This window comes from Anolis carolinensis, chromosome 2, assembly GCF_035594765.1.
Source record: "Anolis carolinensis isolate JA03-04 chromosome 2, rAnoCar3.1.pri, whole genome shotgun sequence".
In the NCBI taxonomy this organism is placed as follows: domain Eukaryota; kingdom Metazoa; phylum Chordata; class Lepidosauria; order Squamata; family Dactyloidae; genus Anolis; species Anolis carolinensis.
Window position 1 is genome coordinate 266,385,283 of NC_085842.1, and position 14,277 is coordinate 266,399,559.

Here is a 14,277-nt window from a genome sequence, read left to right on the forward strand (position 1 = left end):
ATCAGGCAGGCACCCACCCTAGTAGCCTTTAAGAAAGATTTGAAAATCTGGCTTTTCCAGTGTGCGTTTAACAACTGATCACAAGAATAACCTCTTCAGCATTGATATTGTTTTCTGTCCCATTTGGTAATTACTATCCTCATTTTTCCACCTCAAATTTCTCCCCTTTAATACAGCATTTTTATCTACCTCATTAGATTTTAATCATGCACTCTTTGCACTACTGCACAGCCTTTTATTATTTTAATCTGCTCTATTGTTTTTACTTGGCAGTTTATTCACCATTATATTGTTGTTAAAATGTCTAGTTTAATTTATGCAATGTTAAATGTCAATGATGTTTGTTTTATTATGAATGTATTTTATTTTGTTTATTGTGGTATTTTGGGCTTGGCTCCAAGTTAGCCGCCCTGAGTCCCTGAGGGGAGATGGAGGTGGGGTGGTGGTGGTGGTATTATTATTATTATTATTATTATTGAAAAGATTTCTGTATCCCACTGACAAAAATTGAGTTTTGGAAAAACATTTAAAGGAAAGTACACAAAATATCTGTGGGGTTTTTTTTCAAAATCAGATATATATAAAAATATTAAATCTAATCTATCTATACACACACTTTCTCTCTCTCTCTCTTAAGACTAAGAGGAAGGGGGAACCAAATAAATCATACTATAAAATTGAAGCAAGACAGTGTGATATTCTTGTAGCAGCATCTGTAAATAACAGACTAGTCTTTGTCACACACCAAGGCAGCGGAGCACCAAGAACCAGACACGGAGGCCAATAAAACTATCTAATATCTTTATTAAGGAAATATATAAGAAGGATAAAAGCAAGTAGAGAATATAGTCCAGAAACAGACCTTTCAAATGAGGTCTAAAATAGTCCAGGAAAAGTTTGTCCAATAAATGATATTAGAGTTCAAAGATAAAATCCAATACCGAAACACTCACTATTGCCAGGCAATAGTGAGGGGAATTGTCCAAAGTCTTTCAAGGCACAAGGTTAAATCCACAAGGAAGCTGGAAACAAGGCTTGAATCTAGGAAACAAGGTCCGTGGTTCAAAACGAGGCAAGGTAGTCTAAAACCTTGATTCTAAGAACAAAATCAGTGGCTAAGGACAAAGCAAGGCAATTCTTGGAGACTTGAACAGGCGAGGCAAGGAAACTGGATTGCGGACTTAGCGAAGTCCACACTAGGCTGGAAACATGGAATTCACTCCCGAAGCTGAGCTGTTGTCTCCGCAAAGAATCAACAGAGCCCGATACTTTTATCTGGGTCTCATTTCCCGCCAAACGGGCGTCCAGCGTTCTCTTTCCCTAGAGAACAGGGAACGAAACCCAACTTGCAGGTGTGAGACTCTCTGGATTTTCCCAGGGGAAACATGGCTAATCAGTCTCTTGCTTGGCAGCAATTCGGGCACTCCTCCGAATTTTCTCTCTCACTCCCCTATCTGCCGAGAAGGATTGCTTTCTAGCGAAGGGAGGTGAGCGTTGATCAAGGTCAGTTTTAATTGGTTCTTGGACAAGAACCTCAGGCATCTGGAAAAACTCTGGCTCTGGCTGTGAAAACCCCATGTTTTCATCCTCATCTGTCACGGTGACACTAGGCACAGGACTACAAAACCCATGAGGCATCACAGTCTTTGATATTAAATTTACTAGAGTACACAAACAGCAACTGCTACTAGACAGAGGACATATGAGTTTGGACAGTGTAAGACTTTTCCCCTTTATCTCCTAGCTACAAACACACACAAATACAAAGTACTGCTATGGAAAAAGCCAAAGAGGAATTATAGTAGTTTGAAAACCAGAAGATACAAAGTTTCATAGTATAAGCAGAAGTGTTCCTCTAGAATAAAGTTGTTATTCTTTTTGCAGGTGCTGAAAGCTACCCAAAGTTACACTGAAAGAAAAATAAATAAAATAAATAACTTTATTACATTCCTCCCTATCTCCCCGAGAAAGAAAGAAAAAAGACAGACAGAAAGAAAGAAAGAGCACAAACCTTAATCCAAAACTTAAGCTTCATAAAGCAGGGAAAGCACATTTCTCTCTAACCTTACTTTATCTTAGCAAATGATGTTGCATTTTGTAAAACCAGCCTACAGTCTCATTTAAATGCTTTTTTGTCCTCTTCCAAAAACTTAGTCCATCAGTAAGCTCATGTGTCCATTCTAAGGAAATTAATTTCAGTGGCCAGATTAGCAACTCCTCTATATGACAATAAGATTACTGGCACTTAATTCAATACATTTACTATCTTGCTCTTGGCAACATGGAGGGATCTTCTTTTATAAACTCCATTAAAATGTATGATGGCAGGGAATAATTTAAATTGGATATTTTAATCTATAACCCTTAAATTTATGGCACTTTGTATCCAATGCATATTCTAAACAAAGTGGGTCAGTAGCAGACAGCATATATTAATAATAATCAGGCTATTAGCATGGATTCTTAGTAGGAAGAGGTCATACCCTGAAAAAGCAGGTTGACTGCCAATCTAAGTCTCTTTCAGGATGCCAGCTTTAATGTTCATTAGATGATAACCTCTTTGCACAATCTAAGATTATTCAAATTAACTGACTATATCTTTAGGTGTTTGTCACAATCAAACAAGTAGGCATTATTTCTTAGATGTACACATGAAATGTCCCCAGCACAGGTGAAAGTTCCTTCCTGACTAGAAGGGGAAAGTTGAAAGGAATATATTTTTTACTATATTTCTAATTGCTGAAGCAAATGGGGTTTACAGAAATCTATCTCTCACACACAAACATCTGATCAGTAATCTAAATATCTCAGGAAGGCCAGGTCAGTGTAATGGTTTGAGCATTGGACTACAACTTTGGAGACTAGGATTCAAAATCTTGCTCAGCCATGGAAACTGACTGGGGCCCCTTCCACATAGCTGAGTAAATCCCACATTTTCTGCTTTGAACTGGAATATATGGCAGTGTTGACTCAAATAACCCAGTTATTGTGGAATTTGATATTCTGGGTTATATGGCTGTGTGGAAGAGCCCTGAGTCCCAAAAGGAAAAAAAAACTTCCTCTGAACAAATCTGTTCAGATCTGATCTTAGATCAGATTACTTCTCTTGCATGAGGTTCCTCAAAATTTCACCTTTGCCTTTCAGATTGAACAACTGGTTGGGAGATGGGCCTATTATTACATAACTTCTCTCTTAAAAGGCCAGGAAGGGCAGATTCGGGGTTCCTCCCGCACACACTTTTGCAGGGGTCCTGCACCTCTAATCCCCACCAAAGTGGAGGGCCTACTGTCTATGTAAGCTGTCTATGTACACTTTGTCCCTGAGGACAGTGTATTCATCTCTACTTTCTCCATCTGTGCTCTCTATGGGCCCTTCCACACAGCCATATAAACCAGAATATCAAGGCAGATAATCAACAATATCTGCTTTGGATTATCTGAGTCCGCACTTCCATATAATCCAGTTCAATGTGGATTTTATAAGGTGTGTGAAAGGGGCATATGTCACTAAAATTAGTGTAAAACAGCAACATGTTCTTCTATTAATTTCCTGATAGACCAAGGCTGATGTATACTTAAGGGGAATACAGATGTTAATCTGAATATTGCACAGCACTAGGTTTTGCTACATTGAATGCTTAGGTGACCAACATGGCAAATCTCAGAAAACCCAAATAGATTCTGACCATCAGGTATAAGGCAAAGACCCATCCATCTTCTGCAATATACAGGGTGTTTGAAAAAGAACTCCCTAGTTTTAAGTATAAAAACATTAAAACTAGGGAGTTCTTTTTCAAACACCCTGTATAGGGTTGGAGGAACCATATGTCTCTCAATGGCTATTTATTAAAGCCTTAAGGGGCCAGGCTGTGGCGCAGGCTGGTGAGCAGCCTGCTGCAATAAATCACTCTGACCATGAGGTCATGAGTTTGAGGCCAGCCCGTGGCAGAGTGAGCACCCGTCAATTAAAAATACAAAATAGCCCCTTGCTCGTTGCTGATCTAGCAACCCGAAAGATAGTTGCATCTATCAAGTAGGAAATAAGGTACCACTTATAAAGTGGGGAGGCAAATTTAACTAATTTATGATGTTGGAATGAGGAAGTGCTGTCACAGTGGATGATGAAGCAGCTGCTCCCCCCTGTGGCCAGAATCGAACATCCCCTCAGGAGAAGGTTAAATTGCCTCTGCGTCTGTCTCTGTCTCGGTTCTATGTGTATATGGGCATTGAATGTTTGCCCTATATGTATATAATGTGATCCGCCCTGAGTCCCCTTTGGGGTGAGAAGGGCGGAATATAAATACTGTAAATAAATAAATAAATAAATAAATAAAGGCATAACTGGTGTACTGCAAATGCTGTGTACAGGGGTTTTGGAGTGTCTTAACCTTTTAAATCTGTTTTAACTTGTTAAAATGTTTCATACTTTTTTATATAGTTTATTTGCATTTTTTAAAATTATTTTAACCTCTTAATATTGATTTTTTTCCTATACACCACTCAAAGATCTTTTGACATATTTATATGTCTATTCTGCCTTAAATATATAAATAAATTCTAACTGGAAAAATAAACAAATGTGAAGGTCATTTCATAAAGTTTAAACTAGAGTTTAACATTGATGTTAGATAAGAAATTTTATGACCTTACCATCGCAGGGCATGAAATTACCAGAACTGGACACAAGATGCTAAGAAATGTACTTTGGGGTTTATTTTGTGAAAGTATGTTGCTTCATGCTATCCATTTTGTGTCTTTGTGCCAACAGCTAAGTATAAAATCTATGTAAGCAGTCAATTAAAAAGGATATGTGCATATTATTCAGCACTTAACACTTACAGAAATGAAAATAAGGAAGAGATCAGACCTCCACTTGAATATTAGATATCACTATTTTTAGATACATGCCTTTCTCAGATAAGGAAAGACACAGGTCAGAGCTAGTGGCCAACCACAGCTTACTGCAACAGGAATGAGCTGCAGCGATCTTCAGGCTGGCATCTGCCCTCCTCACTCCCTCTGGTGTGGCCATATGGTGCCTGGAAGGTTTTGGTTTTCATCAACTTTCATTGACTGCAGTTTGTAATTTGATCCACTGTTGGGAAACTATGGTTAATTTTAGGAATGAGTTTGACCAAGGCAGTTCATACCATTGGTCCAAATTTACCTACTCAAGTATTAAAAAACTTATTGCAATAAAATACAAATTGCTGCACTGGCAGCTGCCCAATTAAATACTGTTTAGAGGGACCAAACTCTCAGCACAATATCTGCTAACTCATAGTGAATGGTATGTAGAAGTCTGTACTAATGGACCTCTAGGAACTTATTCTATTCTTTACATGTGGCATACTAAATGTAACTGGCTAGTCTGCAACCTCACCAACATATTATGGATGTACAGTAGTTTAATGCAACTTCTTTACGGCAGGAAAATTATATACCATGACTTTTCATTTAAAGAACACTGTAGGCAGTCATTATAATTGTTCAATAAAATTTGACAGGCATATCATTTACACCAGCAAAGTAATATTTAGCCAATTACAACAGGAGTCCTCATCCACTTTTATCTGTATTGTTCTCCCCTCACGTCTTCACTATGTTTATCCTGTTTTTTAAACTATCTTTTAATCAAAAATAGTGATGCCAAACTCTTGTACCAACTAAGTTCAGAAATCTTTCAAAGTAAGTTGCAAATAAGTATTCTGTCTCTGCAGTACAGAAACAGTAATACAAAAATGGCATATTCAAACCACCAATTTCAATTCTAATGCAGACTGGACCAACCCTATGCTCTGGTCATTATTGCTTAAAATATGTTAAAATGATTCCAGAAGATCTCTGAAACACTGAAAACGATATATTTTCCTACAGTTTAGTAAGTTGTAAGCTAAAACATCTGGAGAACTAAAGATCCTCTCCCTGCCTCTCATGTAGCCCTTACGTTTAAAAAATAGTGGAAGACTGGTTAGAATCAAGGCTATAACAAATCACAAATTACACATGTGTAAGTGATCCTGAGACAGATATAAAAGGAGCAGAAAACAAGAGCTATGTTCGTGTGAGTCTCCACATTTAAATAATGAAATATACTCCAGTGATACTTTCTAAACAGTTGGCAAAAGGTGGCAGAACAAGCTATAGTACAGGGGTCCCCAAACTAAGGCCCGGGGGCCGGATGTGGCCCTCCAAGATCATTTACCTGGCCCGCGCCCTCAGTTTTATAATATAATATATTGTATATACATATAATATTGATAATAATATTATAATGTTATACAATATAATACTAATACCATATAATAACATTAGGTATTATGTATTACATATCATATTACAGTATAGTGGTATAGTTCAATATAGTAATATATTGTATGTACGTATAACTTATAAGCCGGCCTGAGTCCCCTTTGGGATGAGAAGGGCGGGATATAAATATAGTAAATAAATGTAGTAAATAATTAATTAATTTTAGGCTTGGCCAAAGTCTGAAATGACTTGAAGGCACACAACAGCAATCACAATCCTAATTAACTTGACTATCTCATTGGCTGGAAGCAGGCCCACACTTTCCATTGAAATCCTGACAAGTTTATATTGGTTAAAAAAATCATTTTAAAATATTGTATTGTTTTTTCATTGTTGTTGTTGCTGTTTTGCACTACAAATAAGACATGTGCAGTGTGCATAGGAATTTCTTCGGGTTTTTTTTCCAAATGATAATTCGGCCCCTCAACAGTCTGAAGGATTGTGGACCGGCCCTCTGCTTTAAAAGTTTGAGGACCCCTGCTATAGTACTTCCATGTATGTGTATCTGTGATTTTTTTGAATAATCACCTACATGAAAGGCTTGCTTCAGATCTAAAGGTTACATGGCAGGAACACATTGTCTTTATACTTGCAATGAAGCTCTATTTTGATTTGTTGTTGTTGTTTTTAGAGCATTCAACAACTGTATGTCCTAAAGAAAGTGTAGGACGTTTGCGGCTCTCTCTAGATGCTGTTGAACTTTTGATATTGTTGTCACCGTCATCGATGTATTTAACGCCATCAAGTGTTTACTGCTTCACAATAAACCAAGCAAAAATATTGGTTCCTTTCAGAGGTATACAATCCAAAATATGTGTGTGTATAATATATTCATGTACACAGCAGAGGAATAAATCATAAAACTATATTGTAAATTGTATTTACTCATAGCCTGAATAGCAAGTGGACTGGAGCTACACTCCAACCATAGCCCCAAGTTACCTACTCCTTTCCTATATCAAGTCTATCACCTCAATGTTGTAGATTAATACTGTAGAATGTCAATGAAGCCTAAGCAAGGCAGAAGGGAACAGGAGAATATACATCCTGTATTTTTCTTCCTGGGAGCATCCTCATTTCAAATCAAAGTGACAAGTTCCTCTCTTTTTCTTGTAAGCCCGAACAAAATATCATATTCCCCCTTTGGCTTTAATTTGCCAAATCGTGCATCATCTCTATCTATGCTCCATTACCAGTTCCAAAGTAATAACTACATAATGCTGCAAGCATTGTTCAGTGTTAAAGGACACTGTTAGTAGTCCCTACCCTTTCAAGTTGCCTAGAACAGCACATTAGTTTCAGATTTCTAGGGAGAACCAAGCAGATTTTTAAACCATCTGGTAATGGCCAGCTGTTGGATGGAGGAAAGTGTCATAACATAAGGGATTGTGCTTTTAAGTCGATTACCTGTGGTGAACCCATTTGCATGAGGTCACATCCTGATGACCACATGTAGAGAAAGTGCCAAATGCACATTATATTTAACACATCAGCAGAGATGAACAATAGGCGAAATTGTACTTGTCAAAATATTCTAATATTTAAGGTAGTTCTCCTGTTTCACTGCATACACAGAACAATTATAAGCCCAGAACATGTCACTATATATTATGGGGATAATTTTAACACCAAACCAAACAAACAAACAAACAAACAAACAAAATTCCTGACTCAATGACAAGGGCACAATTTCACAAACCAAATTTTAATGGCACTTTAAAACTTCATGATCTTAAATGAAAGGCAAAGAATGTACATGAGAAGATGAACAAACTAATATTCAGTTTGAACACAAAAAGTTCATGATAAAAAGATATATAACTAGAAATTCAGTCTCACAGTGAGTCTTACATCCACTAATAATTCGCAGGAAGGACCCCTGTAGTAAATTCTTTTATTTTCCACACAGGACTTCATAATTATGAACATATGACCACAATTTAAAGCTGCATGAACTCTTGAATTGATGTCATACCAGCCAAACAATAATTACCTACTGCTTTGATATTGCTGTTTCTGCTGAAAGGTCTATAAAATATAGTAGATGCCAGAGCTAGAATTAATAACCTTGGATATCAAATGCCAAAACAAGAAAAGAAAAAAGAAAAAGAAAACATTTGTTGCGAGAGCCTGCATAAAACTTAACTAGTCTCTTTTAGCATGTACTTCTATAAGATCACTCACAAGAACCGACGTACCAAGTGCTATTCATTATTTTTTAAAAGTTTATGTATTACCATATACTATTCAAATGGTTCTTCGCTTGCCATTCTCCAATAAACTGACTTGGCTGAAATAATGCAGGAAATTTGCCAGGGAAGAAGTAGCAAATAGGACTGTCTAACACAGGAATCAGTAAATGGGGAAACCTGGACCACATATAGTCCCTTGAAGTGGGGTGCATCTGACCACCTACTGCCTAATGAAAGGCAAGAAAGTTGCCTGAACCAGTGGCAACTGCACTCATGAACATGCTGGCCATCTATTTGGAGAATGTGAATGGTCTTTGGCTTGCCATCCTTTACCACCCATTTTCAAGAGACCCTCTCAGGTAACAACTAACATTCAGTATGGATCCTGTTTATACAATAACAAAAAAACCCCTTCTTCATAAAAGATTAAATTTTGATATACAGTAGAGTCTCACTTATCCAAGCCTCGCTTATCCAAGTTTCTGGATTATCCAACGCATTTTTGTAGTCAATGTTTTCAATAAATCATGATATTTTGATGCTAAATTCGTAAATACAGTAATTACAACATAACATTACTGCGTATTGAACTACTTTTTCTGTCAAATTTGTTGTATAACATGATGTTTTGGTGCTTAATTTGTAAAATCATAACCTAATTTGATGTTTAATAAGCTTTTCCTTAATCCCTCCTTATTATCCAAGATATTTGCTTATCCAAGCTTCTGCTGGCCCGTTTAGCTTGGATAAGTGAGACTCTACTGTACCTACCTACCAATAATTTCTAAAGCCTTTCCAAGCCAAAGCCATAAATGTAAGCTACTAAAAGGCTATAAAACATTGGCATACTCTGAACAATTATGCAGATCCTAAACTGCTCCTCTATTCACATAGGAAGGATGTATTTCTGCCCACTCTCTCTCTATCTTCAGCTTCTTGATTTATGCCCTTAGTTCCAAGGATATTCCAGACTCCAGGATCAGATTTTTCAGGATCTGCGAGACATATTGAATACCCTTGTTATATGAGCCTGAATTCTGTTATGCTAAAAGTCAGTATCCAGGCCAAGGTGTTAATATTGCAGAATTTCATTCCAAAAATGCCATCTTGGAAAATGGACAAAAGAAATAAGTGGAGTCTTTAAATGAGAAATTATTGATTATCAGGTACCTTTTGATATCTTATTTGTGAAGTGGATATTTTGTTTTCCTTAGAAATAATAGGATCATGGGCCATGTTTTATTTAGAAAAAGCCTTGCCTTTTGGAACCGAATTTGGAACTGCGAACAGTGAAGGTGCAAAAGATCCTAGGTTTTTCTTACACATACAGAGTAGCAATCTGGTTTTATGCTGAACTACATTTTTATATTTCAATTGGTATTTTGACTGAATATACTATATGTTTAATATGTCCTGCAAAAAAGGGAGAACCTTTTTATTGCATATAAAATTCAATTTTTCAAAGCAGTTACAGATGCTTGCAAGAACTGGAAAGCTGACAAAAAGGAGATTTTTTTTTCACTGTGGTTTTGCTCAACCAATTTTTGGGCCACATTATTCACTCTTACTTCACTTATTCAAAATGCTCTGGACTCAAAGTGTGTCTCTTCCCCCTCCCCCCAGATTTTTGAATACCCTTATTTGCATACAAATAATGAGATATCTTGGAGATGGCAGGTAAAGGTAAAAGTAAAGGTTTCCCCTGACATTAAGAGCAGTTATGTCTGACTCTGGGGGTTGGTGCTCATCTCCATTTCTAAGCTAAAAAGCCCGCATTGCCCATAGACACCTCCAAGGTCATGTGGCCGGCATGACTGCATGGAACGCCATTACCTTCCCGCTGGAGCGGCCCCTATTGATCTACTCACATTTGCATGTTTTCAAACTGCTAGGTTGGCAGAAGCTGGAGCTAACAGCGGGCACTCACTCCACTCTTCGGATTCAAACCTGCGACCTTTCGGTCTGCAAGTTCAGCAGCTCAGCGCTTTAACACCCTGCGCCATCGGAGGCTCCATCTTGGAAATGGCACCCAAATCTAAATATAAAATTTATTTCTATTTCATGTATCTTATACAAATACATTAGAATAGGCAATAATGATAAAAAAGAAGTAGGAAAGAAGGAGAGAACTCCATTACAGATGGATTAACTCAATCAAGGAAGCAATGGCCTTGAGATTTCAAGACCAGGTCATGGGGTTGCCATATGCCAAAGTCAACATGACAGTAGTCAACAACAAAACACTGTATAAAGGATTAACCTTCTTTCCAATAGCTTTATGTACAGTACTCTGGGAGACCCTTTAGGCTTTAAATTGGAATAAATAATTTAAACAAAAAAAGAAAAATAGATGCCACAGTATCTGCCAAGAGCCACCATGGAAAGTGAATTTATAACACTTCCAATTATTGGAAGGAAACAGCAACATCTTTCTTGCAATGTGCTTCTGGGATTATATTGCTTGCCCTTTACAATTGCCACACCTATATAACAAACTTCCTTTAAAAAATATAATGAATTACTTTACACGGATGGTCTCATATAGTGTTCTGACAATGTAGTCCCAGAAAGAGATCTTTATCAGCTCTCCTCTCAGAGATTCCTCTGAAAAAGGTGTGGGCACTGAACTTTTCATATTCTTATATGAAAAACAAATGTTCTACTTGTGAGCTATGGCCTTTCTCCTTTAGGCTAGACAAAGAAGCTGTAACAATTTCCCTCCCATTCTTTATTCATGTTATATATTATTTCACCTTTTAGTTCATGGGGGCTATTTAGTTCTGTGAGATATTTCAAGATAATGACGCCATTGGGCAAATGGATCAGAACATTCAGCAAGTAATAAGCACCCTTGAGGAAATGTTTGACTTAATGCAGAACAAGACTTAAACCATGGCAAAATGATATAGCTTACAAACTATTATTAGACCTGGGAAAAATAGACTATGGTTGGTTCTTCAAAGATGATAATACCAACCAACTAGAAAAGGTGAACATAAAGCAAAAGCCTAGTAAAATACTCAAACCGCCATACCACACTGGCTCTCCATCATCTAAATATATACTCTAGAAGTCACTTCCCAAAGGAGATGAGCCACCTTGGCAGTGCCACCTGTCTGACTATCATAGCCATATGAGTGACACTGACCATGATATATGTCCCAGGCTAAGACATTTTGACACATGAGCAAAGTGCAACATGGTATCCATACATGACTGAACGAAGCTGGCACTTCAACACTGATTAGAAGATAGCATCCATTACTGTACCTCAGAAATGCAGACCAACTTAGGAAAGGAACAGATGGCCACTTAGCACACATAGTTCTATCCTTCAACCATCTGCACCTTGAGGCAATTGCTTCACTCTGACCACTTGTGTCGTGTGTATTTTCCTCCACCCATTTAGCCCCTAATCAATTGACACAGTGGCAAATGAGTTTTCAGAAGGAATTGAAAGGAAGAGAGTGCTATATTTATAGAGTACCGAGAAGAATACTGGGAAAAGGTGAATTAAAAATCTTATGCCAAGTTAAAATCTTATTCTAAAAGAAATTCTTTTCCTGTTTTTATGTATGTATCAATGCTGAGTCAACTAATTAAAAAAATAAGTACAAAAAACAGGAACAGGATGCAGCACCCTTGATCTTTCCATATTTCTGTTTCCTGTAATGTAAGAAACATCCATGCAATTTTAGCAATGGTTGCAAAAATCTTTTCTACTTACAGATTCAAACAAACTGGGAAATACTGCAAATGACCCAACTTTTATACTTGCTTCGCACAGAGCTATGACAGATAAAGAGAGATAGAGAGAGATAAAAAGAGATAGACAGATAAGCAAATGTTGTTTGCCTTTGGCTACAGCTTGTTTCTATTGCTAGTATTACGTTTTTGCAGGAATCTGTAATTTACGATACCAGATTTCAGAAACTGAAGACATGCAACAATTCATGTAATTTGTGATTTCAGGTATTTTTCATTTATGACTTTGTGTGCTTGGGCCGGCCCTAGGTATTTTTCAAGTGTAAGTGCACAGAATTTTGGCGCCCCCCCCCCAAAAAACCAATCACTGAAAAATAAAAGCGTTGGATAAGCAAAAATGTTGGATAATACGGAGGGATTAAGGAAAAGTCTATTAAACATCAAATTACATTAAGATTTTACAAATTAAGCACCAAAACATCATGTTTTACAACAAATCAACAGAAAAAAGCAGTTCAATACATGCCACCAAACACTGAACTGGGATATAGGGCAGTGTGGACTCAGATAACCCAGTTCAAAGCAGATATTGTGGGTTATTCTGCTTTGATTTTCTGGGTTATATGGCTGTGTAGAAGAGCCCCGAGGGTCCTTCCACACAGCCATATAACCCAGAATATCAAGGCAGATAATCCACATTATCTGCTTTGAACTGGATTATATGGCAGTGTGGACTCAGATAAACCAGATCAAGGCAGATATTCTGGGTTATATGGCTGTGTAGAAGAGCACTGTGGGTCCTTCCACACAGCCATATAACCCTGAATATCAAGGCAGATAATTAAAAGGCCCCCGGTGTTAAAAAAAACAAACTCTAAAATCAGGACAGTAAATAAAGAACAACACTCTAAAAACAGGGGAAATCCAGACAGGAAACAATCAGGGTCAGCTAACACCTCCCAAACAAGGATGCCCCCAGGGAGGAAGCAGCCAGGCTTTGAATCTGCAAGGCCATTAAATGCTAATCAAGCTGGACAATTGCAACATTTACACTAGCCTCAAACAGACAAGAGCTCTTTCTCCCACCCTGGACTTTCCACAAATATATAAATCCCACTTACCTAGCTTCCAACAGACTTCGCAACCTCTGAGGATGCCTGCCATAGGTGTGGGTTACCGTCAGGAGAGAAAGCTTCTGGAACATGGCCAGGCAGCCCGGAGACCTGGTCTCGAGGGTGAAGGTCAGGCCGTGGCCGTGGAGGCGGGCCTGGCCCTGGAGGTGGGCCCAGGCCCAAGCCCAAGGCGGGGCCAGGCCCAAAGCAGGGCCAGGCCAAAGGCGGGGCCAGGCCCAAGGCAGGCCAGGCTGTGGAGGCGGTGGGGACAAAGCAGTGGAAAGAGAGGAAGGCCATGCCTGGGCAGAGGACCAGAAGGGAGGCCCAGGCACGGCCTTCCGCTGCTTTGTCCAAGCCACCTCCGCCTATTCCTCCTCCTTCTCCTCTTGGCAGCAGTGACTTCCGGGGAGGGGGAGGTGGTTGGAGGATGCAAAGACGGCGGGGGAGCAAGGGAGGGGGAGGGAGGCAGGCTGCGCCCTTCCGACTCATGGCGTCTTCAGCAACCGCGTAATTTGCCTAACGGTTGAACCGCCCCTGGTGCTTTTATATACGATTTCTAACCATTCTGTATTCTTATGAGGAAGAGAAAGTATAAATCAAATACAGAAGTAAACTTTATAGAGAAGTTACAAGCCTAAAATGTAATACCAATACATGAATACAGAAATGATCAGAACCAAGCCATGAATGCTCCATCCAAAACAGAAAATGATACATATCTGAGCTTCAGAATGAGAGTTGTAAGACAAGAAAAACTAAAGTCCACAAATATCTACTGTGACTAATAGAGAATGACTATATCTGAACATAATGATACGACATTGCTGAGAATCAGACTTATTGTGCATGAATACTGTTACTTATGCACAGTGAACAATTTATCCACCATATACATGCACTTTTATCCTGCTGCCAGTAAAAGAAGGTAACTTAATAACGAACCTAAGGATTCCTGT

The 14,277-nt window shown here is 38.3% G+C and overlaps 1 protein-coding gene across 5 annotated transcripts in view; it reads right to left on the minus strand.

The window, feature by feature from the left end:
• commd10 (COMM domain containing 10) overlaps positions 1-14,277 on the minus strand; it is a 93,686-nt gene that overhangs the window by 37,316 nt on the left and 42,093 nt on the right. Inside the window, exons 6-7 of one of the 5 annotated variants that reach the window (XR_010003484.1) lie at positions 12,232-12,293; positions 10,373-10,539 (exon numbers count right to left, since the gene is read on the minus strand). The exons of 3 other annotated variants lie outside the window; for them this stretch is intronic. The gene's annotated coding sequence lies outside the window, so the exon portion shown is untranslated. The remainder of the gene's footprint in view (positions 1-10,372; positions 10,540-12,231; positions 12,294-14,277) is intronic. One more of the 5 variants, XR_010003485.1, reaches the window with a different exon arrangement.